Raw genomic sequence first — 9231 nt, forward strand, 5'->3', positions numbered from 1 at the left:
GGACCTGGGCCTAGCTGAGCGGATGCCCTGGGAACAGCCAGGTATCACCTCTCCAGCTTCCTGACAAAGATGCACAGCTGGAATCCATCCTAAGGTGATGGAAATCAAGGTAACTGTTACAAATATCAGAAGAGGCGGGGCGAGCTAACCAGGATAATCACTATCCCCCGGGCGCTTCCTCCAGGACCCCCAGATCTTCACACGTCAAGTCCCTCACGTAGAACGGCGCAGTATCTGTATAGAACCCACGCGCATCTCCTGGGTTACTGTAAATCGGGGCGAGAAGCCTTTCTTCTGCCAAGGGCCACGTGGATGTGTACGGCATGATCTGCAGGCTGTACAAAGCTGTCCACTTAAAAATCAGCCTGCTACAGAGTAACTGAATCTCACACACTGTCCGCAGCTTCTCGGCAGGGTCAGAGCCAGTGACCTGCAGGCCGCCCGGCCCCTGGGCCACACGCCCCACCCCTGCTTAGTCGTGTCCAGTTACAGAGGACCAAAACGTATGGAAACACTTGAGGTACTGCAGTTCAGAGAATGACAAGACAGGCTGCGTGTTCTGCACGCTTTTTTTTTTTTTTTTTTAAAGAAAATACCCTTAGTCCGATTGGTTTAATCCAAGGATACAGAACACCTGGATACAGAGGGGCATCGACACATCTCACTCTAAGGAATCGAAAGATTTTTCTCTCTTTTTTTAGACTTGAAAGGCAGAATTACAAGGTGGGAGAGAGAGAGAGAGACAGATACCTTCCACTCGCTGGTTCACCCTTCAGTAGCTGCAAAAGCCAGGGCTGGGCCAGGTCAAAGCCAGAAGCCTAGAACTGCAACCCAGTCTCCCACCGGGTGGCAGGGGACCAACACTTAGGCCACCCTCCGTTGCTTTCCTAGGTGTGGCAGCAAGGTGCTGAGATGGAAGTGGAGCAGATGGGACTAGAACCAGTGCCCCCACGGGAGGCCGGCGTCACAGGTGGCAGCTTCACCCACTTACAACTCTAGCCCCCAGCACATTTATTGAAAAGATTCACTGTAAATTTCTGTCAAACTTAACCTGTTTCTCTGGTTTACATTATAAAAATCTAGTAACATTTGACAGAAAAAAAAACTGAAGAACCTAATATATAATGCAAACCATGCTCCAGAATTCAACGAATGCAATAAAAGTACCCCCAGAAGTCACTGGCAAGTATTTTTAAAAATTCTTACACCCTTTTGAAATGGCAGTTTGCCAGTACGTATTAGAACTCTTCACATGGACGGGGGCTGGTGTTGTGGCGCAGGGAGCTGGGCCGTCAGTCTGAGTCAGATGCTCCACTCCCTGCCCAAAGCACTGGATGACAGCCCAAGCACTTGGGTTCCTGCCACCCACAGCACCGGCCATCACGACCATGTGGGGTGAACCAGCAGACGCAAGATCACCTCTTCTCTCTGTGTCTCCTTCTTGGTCACTCCGCCTTTTAAATAAAATAAATCTTTATTCAAAAGGTTAAACTTTTTTTAAAAAAAATGGACATAAAAAACTTTGAGTCTAGTAAATTCAGTAATAAAAAACTAACTCGCCGTTTGTTTTGTGGCAGGCAGGCTTCTACGTATTTTACAAGGAAGAGCTCATTTAACCCTCACAATAAGCTGTCCACATGAGAAAGCCGCAGCGCAGGAGAGCTAGGCCACTGCTTGGGGACCAGGGCCAGCGAGGGGGAGCAGCCTGGCTCCGGGGGCCACATTCCGAGGGAGGAGCCTGCCGTGCGCAGTCCCCCTGGGAACGTCAGTGTGAGTGCACGCCACGGCTGACATCCCAGGGAGCGGACTGTGAGACCCTACCTGGGAGAACCTGCAGACTGGCTAAACAACCACCCACACCAGGGAAGGCCACAGGGCAACCACAAATGAGGCTCCCACTGAAGGCGAAGAAAGTCCCTGTCCTCAGAACCCACGATGTCACTTCCTGTGGCCAGGGAGACTCCGGGGGTGGTGTACGAGGGACCTGAGATCACCCAGCGGGCCAGGACATAGTGACAAGGGTCTCCGCCGCGGGAGGTGCATCAGCAGGGACGCAGGTGGCCCCCAGAGGCTGACAAGGCCAGGAAACAGGTTCTCTCCTGAGGGCTCCCTGGGGCAGTGGCCCTGCCACACCTTCGCTGAGCCCAGGGAGACGGATCCTGGACTTCCACCCCAGACCGAGAGGTAGGAGACCGGTGGTCTGTAGCGACGTTTGTGGTAATTTGTTACAGCAGCAACAGGATCTGGGAAGAGGAGGAGGAAGACACTGAGTAACACAGTTTATGCACAGGATACACACAGGACACAGATTCCGACTTGTAAAACTGTCTGTGCACAGGAAAAAATACCACTGAAAGACACACGCGAAAATAGTAATTAATAGTAGTTCTACCTTTCATTCATGACTACAGATCATTTTCTTCTTCATTCTATTTTTATATTTTACAAATAGAACTTACTTTTATATCTAGACAGACATGTATCATTTAAATACTTCAGTAAACCTTTTTGTAATATTCTGAAACAAGTCACAATTTTCTGCTGACTGTGAAAAGTCTGATACATTTCCTTTAACGTTATTTGTACACTTAACAGGGCTTAAAGGGACCGGCCTCCAACCGACTGTTGGCTGGCAGCTCCCTTGCAGCCAAGGAAGACACCGGCTGGACAGTCCACTCCTAGCTGTCCACTCTAACAGGCCTGTCACTTCCAGTGTCACCTTCCCACAGGGCCTTCCTCGGACTGCGGCTGGACCCACCAGGTGTGGAATGCATTTCATTTCTAGTGATTCTCCATGGAGAAGACTTGGTTATCTTTTCACACGAAGGCATGTCCTAACAGATGGTATTTCCATACCTGTGGATTTTCTGCAAGTATGATTACAACTCGAATACAGGTGTAATCAAAACGAGATCTGAGGTCAGATACTGAATGGAGAACACAGCTCCAGCGACAGGCACCAGGAGGACTTGCTGAGGTGTCTGGGTAGTGGGAGACAAGGCACAGGACGCCCCACTGAGGCGAGCACCTGATGTACCCGACAGCCTGGGCTCTTCCCCTCCCAGTGTCCACAAGAGAGTAACACGAAGGTTACACTTACAGGTCTAAAACAGACCTGAAATTATTTTTTTGAAAAAAGAACCTGAGAGGAAATGACTTGTATTCCCCAGGAATCATCTAACTGTGCAGCTGTGCTTTGCTTTTTAACAACCAGCTACTCAACTAATTCCAGAGAAGACTTTATTCTGTTCAGGCCATGGAAGGGTGCTATTCAGTTTAATTAAAAGTTGGCTGAAAAACCACCCCCTTCAAAACTACCTGCATACTTGGCTGTATTACCACTGTTTAATAGGCTAACATTTAGGCAATGCCAGGCACACTACCTTAAGGTAAAGGTGTATTTTTTCTTCCCTGTAACATTTTTTTTTTTGACAGGCAGAGTGGACAGTGAGAGAGAGACAGAGAGAAAGGTCTTCCTTTGCCGTTGGTTCACCCCCCAATGAATGCATTTTTTCATAGGTACAACTTTAGGAATACAGTGGTTCTTCCCCCATACCCACCCCTCTCCCCCCTCCCACCCACCTCCCTCTCCCTCTCCCATCTCCTTTTTCGTTATGGTTCATTTTTAGTTTGATTTTATATACAAAGGACCAACTCCATGCTAAGCATAGATTTCAACAGTTTGCACACACGCACACACACACACACAACACAGCACAGTTTAGGGACGAAATTTGCAGTCGATTCTCATACTCAGTGAGGACGGAGGTGCTACACGGGGAGTGGTGCGGTGACTTCTGTTCCTTTAACGTGACGCTCTCATTCAAGACGTCAGTGATCACCCGAGGCTCCTGCCATGGGCTGCCCTGTGGAAGCCTTGTGTGACCACAGACTCCATCGGGATTTGGACACGGCCATGAGCAAAGTGGATGTTCTCTCCTCCCTTCAGGGAAGAGTACGTCCTTCCTTCTTCGATGACCTAAAAGTGTATTCTTAAACCTGACTGAGCCACTTCCGATCCAGCTCTCTGCTGTGGCCTGGGAAAGCAGTGGAAGATGCCCAAGTCCTTGGGCCCCTGCACCCATGTGAGAGACCTGGAAGATACCCTGGCTCCTGGCTTACCATCAGTGAGGCCACCTGGGGAGTGAACCATCGGATGGAAGACCTCTCTCTCTCTCTCTGTCTCTCTCTCTCTGTGTAACTCTGACTTTCAAATAAATAAATAAATCTTTAAAAAAAAAAAAAAAGAAAAGAAAAGAAACCAACAACGCAGCCTGGTGCGTGCCCAGTGAGAACCTGAGTCTACACTGCCTGCCACTGCTGCTGCCCCACCGTATCCGCCCCAGCCTCCGGCACTAGCCCGGCCACGCGTGAGGCCCTCCCGGACTTCACACCCCCTCAGTTTGCTTTAAATCCACCCTCAAGCAAAAAGACAATGCCAGGATTAGCAATCAAGGAAGGAGAAACCAGCTGCCTTCATCAGCTCCCAACCCGACTCAGGCAACACTGCAGGAAACCGGCGTCTTCACTGCCCTGCCCAAACGTCCAACACAAGGCCTAGCCCTGCTCTCAACAGCTGCAGCGTTTCTAGCACAGCAGATCCAGGACTCCAGCCCACCCCGGTGCTCAAGACCCGGCCAGCAGCTGCGCGCGGCTCGCCTGAGCCCTGGCCTCCCGGGTTTGCTGCGGGCTCCCACGGCGGCTCCTCCAAGCCGAGGCCCGGGGGCTAAGCGCCGCCTGCAGAGCCCACGAGCCACACGGTGCTGGTTCAAGTCCCGGCGGCTGCGCTTCCGCTCCCGATGCCTGCGGACGCCTCTGGGAGAGGAGGAGCGGACCGAGTGCTCTGGCCCCTCACCCGCCGGCTCCAGGCACTGGCCTGGCCCAGCCCCGGCTGCTGTGGCCACCTGGGGAGCGAGCCAGCGGATGAGACCCCTCCCTCCCTCCCTCCCCCCCTCCCCCTCCCCCTCCCTCTCTCTCGCTGACTGGGGTTGGAAACAGGCACAGGGGTCTTCCTGGGGTGACAGAAATGGTCCCAAAGCAGCTCCGTGATGACGGCCACACGTGGGCACATTGAAACCGCCGGCCGCATCACTCGGGACAGGTGAGCTACGGGGTCCTCCACCTGTCACTTCAGCAAATTTACATAAAAGGGGAGGGACTCCGCAAATTAGGAAGACGGGGGGGGGGGGTGCGGCTGCTATTTAACCCCCTCTGATGCGCGCATCCGCCGAGACCCGCACGACGGCAGCCGCCCCGGAGCCAGGGCTCCCGCCGAGGTCTCCCCGCACCGCCTCTCGGCGCCCGGACGGACAAGCCGAGCCCCGCGGGGGCCTGGCGGACATCTGGCCGAGGCCGACGCGGTCAGCCCCGCGCCCCGCATCCGGGCCGGGCTCAGCTTCCCGCCGCCGCATCCACGCGGGGGCCGTCCGGCGGCGGCGGCGGGCCCCCGGGGAGCGAACGCCTGTCTCGCCCATCTTTTTTTTTTGTTTTAACGATGTTGACCGGGAGCAGTTTCCGGGGAGCGAGGCAGCACGATTCCAGGCTCGCACGCGCGCTGGTCCCGGGAGTCGGCCGACGGCACCCCCGCGCGGCCTGCACGGGCGTCCCGCCCGCACTGAAGGGAAAGCAAGCGGAACCCGGCAGCGCGGGCCGCGCCCGGCGGGCTCCTCCGCCCGCTCGAGCGGAGCCAAACGGCGCGTCCGGACGGCGGCCGCGGCCCGCGGGCGGCCAGGGAGCCGGCGGGGCGGCCGCGGCGGCGGCACGCGGGCTCCACACGCCGAGGGCCCGGCCGGCTCCGCCGAGCACGCGGGCGTCGCACGTACCTGCGGCCGCCTCAGGCTCGCGTCCGGAGGGCCCGGGGCACCGGCGCGGCGGCGGCCAGCACGCCTCGGCGCTCCATTCGGGGCTGTTTACCTCCAACTCTCGCGAGCGGGGCGCGCGGGCGAGCGGCTCGCCGCGGGGAGCGCTGGGAGCGTCGCCCCGCCGGCCCTGCGTGCCCTGCGTGCCCTGCGTGCCCCGCGCGCCCGGGGCCTGCGTGCGCGCTCCGGACGCCGGGGGCGCGGGCCGGGGCCGGCGGGGCGCGAGGTCTCGCGACATCTGCGGTCCCGGGCCGGGAACGCGGTGCCGGGCGGGAGGCGGGGAAGCCGGCGCGGAGCGCGGAGGGCCGGTGCGAGCCGGAGAGCGCCCGGGCTGCGCCGGGTCCAGGGGCCGACCTCGGCGGAGGCCCGCTGCCTGTCCCCGCGCCCCAAGCCCGGGCAGCTCGAGTGCCCAGCGCCGCCCGCACCCACTCCGGACATCCGCCGTGCCCGCGCGGCCGTGCCGGGCCCCCTCGGACCAGCGCGGCTCCGGTCTTGGACGAGGGCCGGCCTGCCTCCTGGGTTCCCGCAGCCCCCGCGCGGGCCGCGGCCAGAGGCCTGCCCGGTCCTCCTTGCGGTGACGGGGTGACGGGCACAGGGAGCCCTGGAGTTCTCGGTAGGAGCAGGACGGAGCTGCTCGGGGTCTTTCCGGAGCAGTGCGCCCACGGTAACGCAGGACGCCGTCACGGCGGGAGTCTTGCTTTGACGCGCTCAGCCGGGTGCGTGGAATGCACCTGCGCTTTGCGGTTCCGAGCAAGCCGCTCAGCCTCCTTGGGCCCCGGCTGTGCCAGCCCTGAGCTGGGGTTTCCGATCGAGCCCTCTTGGGCCTCGGGATTGGATGAGCTTGGGATTTGCAGATCTACGGAGGAAAGCATTGGTTTTTTTTTTTTTTTTTTTTTTTTGAAGATTTATTTGACTCTGAGAGAGAGGTAGAAAGAGAGAGGTGTCTTCCATCCGCTGGTTCACTCCCCAGATGGCCGCAATGGCCGGAGCTGCCCCAATCCGAAGCCAGGAGCTTCTTCCAGATCTCCCACATGGGCTCAGGGGCCCAAGGACCTGTGACATCCTCCACTGCTTTCCCAGGCCACAGCAGAGCTGGATAGGAAGTGGAGCAGCTGGAACCCGAACCAGTGCCCATATGGGAGGCGGCTGCTTCAGGCCAGGGCTTTAACCTGCTGCGCCCCAGCGTTGTATCTTAAATAGGACTAGTCACTGTTCCGACTTGGACTAGGTTCATCATGCCCAGGGATGACAGCCAGGCCACTGAGTAACAGCCTTGCAGCAGCCGACCAGAGAACTGCACACCGTTCCCCCACTGCAGGGGAGAGGGTAATGGGGCCCTTCCTGGCACAGAGAGAGGTCACTTGGGGCCGGCCACCAGGGCTGTCCCCCCACTCCAGGTGCTGAACTTCCTGGACTCCCGCTTCTCGTAGGGAACACAGCAGTTACCTGGGAAGGAAGCTCTTCATTCAGACTAAACGCTGTGTTGTGCTAATGCCAGTGGTGCAGCTGCACCCCGGGTCCCTGGGTCTGCTGTAGAGAGCTCTTGGGGGTCCTAGTGGACCCACACAGCTGGCGGCACCGAGGGTGGCTTCAGCAAGACCTCTGTGAGCTCGGAGGCGGACGTTAAGGCCGTGTGTGCAGGCAGGATGGGGCCTAAGTGGGCTGCTCCATGGAGACCTCCACTCCCGGCCTGCCCCGGCATGCTGTGGGGCCGTGTGTGACGCTGGTGCTCGCTGGCCGCAGGCCTCCCAGAGCTGCACGGAGGAGAGTGCTGGCTGAGCTCAGTGTGCACCACCACCTGCAGATGGCCCTGGGCTGCCACAGCTGCGCTACAACCAGGCTGTTCACCCGCACACGGGGCAGCCTTCTCCTGAATGAGGACCTGCAGGGGATGTGGGAGACTTCAGACCAGCAACCAGCCAGACGACTAGGGCCGGAGGAGCCATATCCCTTATCCGCGTGCTTCACCACAGACCCCGACCTCCACCGTCAGTGAGCTGCTCAGGAGGTCACGGCTCTGGCCACCCTGCCCGCCTCCCGCTCACCCGCCTCACCATCCCAGGGTCTTCATGCCATCAGCAGCCTGGACCCTGGCAGCCGAAGTTTCTCAGGGTCCTCAGAAAAGGCATGAACTCTGCCCAAGCATCCCCAGGAGACGGCAGAACCAGCCAGCGGTGCAGCGGTCAGGCCGGGGCCGGCACTGCGGCCCGGCGTCCCACGTGAGCGCTGGTTCAAGTCCCGGCTGCTCCACTTCAGATCCAGCTCCCTGCGAGTGCGCCTGGGAAAGCAGCAGCAGATGGCCCAAGTGTTGGGCCCCTGACACCCGTGGGGGAGACCAGGGTGGGGTTCCTGGATTCATAGTGGCCTGGCTGCTGCGGCCATTTGGGGAGTGAAGCAGCGGATGGAAGATCTCTGTCTCTGTATCTCTTGCTGTAAGTCTGACTTTCAAATAAAATAAATATTTAAAGGAAAAGAAAACACCGCCTGAGCAGTGCTGAGCACCCCAGCTTCAGACTGCCGTCGGGGAGAACGACGCTGGTGCTGAGTGCACGGGCTTCGTCCTTGTCATGGTGCTCTAAGCCACGGAATACAGCAACGACTTAGAAGACACCGTGTATGAGGTCTTACAGGTCATCGGAAAGGATCTAGCAGTGTGCAGGCAGAGGTGCCCACGCTGTGAGCCTTGTATAGACAGGATCTGAGTTTCTATGGGGTCCCAGCATCCAAGGGGAGGTCTCAGGCCCAGCCCCCAGCAGATCCCCAGGGATGGCTCTCCATGGTGACCATGTGATCACACACCCTTGCCCAGTGTGAGGATTCCACGGCATGTTGGTAGGCCAGGAAAAGCTCAAAGCTCCAAGCGTGGTTTCTAGCAAATGTGTCGTCTTCACACCACTGCAAAGCCAAGAAATCCCGATCTGAAATACTCAGTCAGGGCCGTGTGTCCTAAGACAGAAGAACGTGACGTCAAGACAGGACACGCCACCTGGCCCCTGACCCTCTGGCTCCGGAGCGGGTCCCAGTTTTATGTTATCAGGGAAGGACAGAAACACTTGCTGTGAGTGGTTCTCATTTGCTCTTTCTTTCTTCTCCCTTCTTGAACACACTGCAGTCCAGCTGTCCCCCCCAACTTGACTGAAACAGCTCAAAGCAAAATCAAGTCTCCACGCTGGCAAATACAATAAATAAATCTTCATTTTACTAAACCTATGGAGATTGATATCAAGAAACCAAACTTAGGGGCCAGCACTGTGGCGTGGCAGGTCAAGTTAGCATCCCGTAGGAGCACAGGTTCAAGTCCCGGGCTGCTCTTCCCGCCCAGCTCCCTGCTGATGCGCCTGGGAAAGCAGCAGACGATGGCACAAGTGCTTGG

At 57.7% G+C, this 9231-nt stretch overlaps 1 protein-coding gene across 7 annotated transcripts in view; it reads right to left on the reverse strand.

Moving 5' to 3' along the window:
• Positions 1-5981, reverse strand: part of MBTPS1 (membrane bound transcription factor peptidase, site 1) — a 67121-nt gene extending 61140 nt beyond the window's left edge. For 2 of the 7 annotated variants that reach the window (XM_051847331.3, XM_089319036.1), the window contains exons 1-2: positions 5823-5943; positions 2134-2243 (exon numbers count right to left, since the gene is read on the reverse strand). The gene's annotated coding sequence lies outside the window, so the exon portion shown is untranslated. Of the gene's footprint in view, positions 1-2133; positions 2244-5822 lie in introns of all 7 variants that reach the window. The other 5 variants (XR_016224641.1, XM_051847327.3, XM_089319035.1 and 2 more) reach the window with 3 other exon arrangements.
• Between the last annotated feature and the right edge of the window lie 3250 nt (positions 5982-9231).

Source organism: Oryctolagus cuniculus, chromosome 18 (assembly GCF_051225735.1).
Source record: "Oryctolagus cuniculus isolate XC-2025 breed Fujian yellow rabbit chromosome 18, ASM5122573v1, whole genome shotgun sequence".
NCBI lineage: Eukaryota > Metazoa > Chordata > Mammalia > Lagomorpha > Leporidae > Oryctolagus > Oryctolagus cuniculus.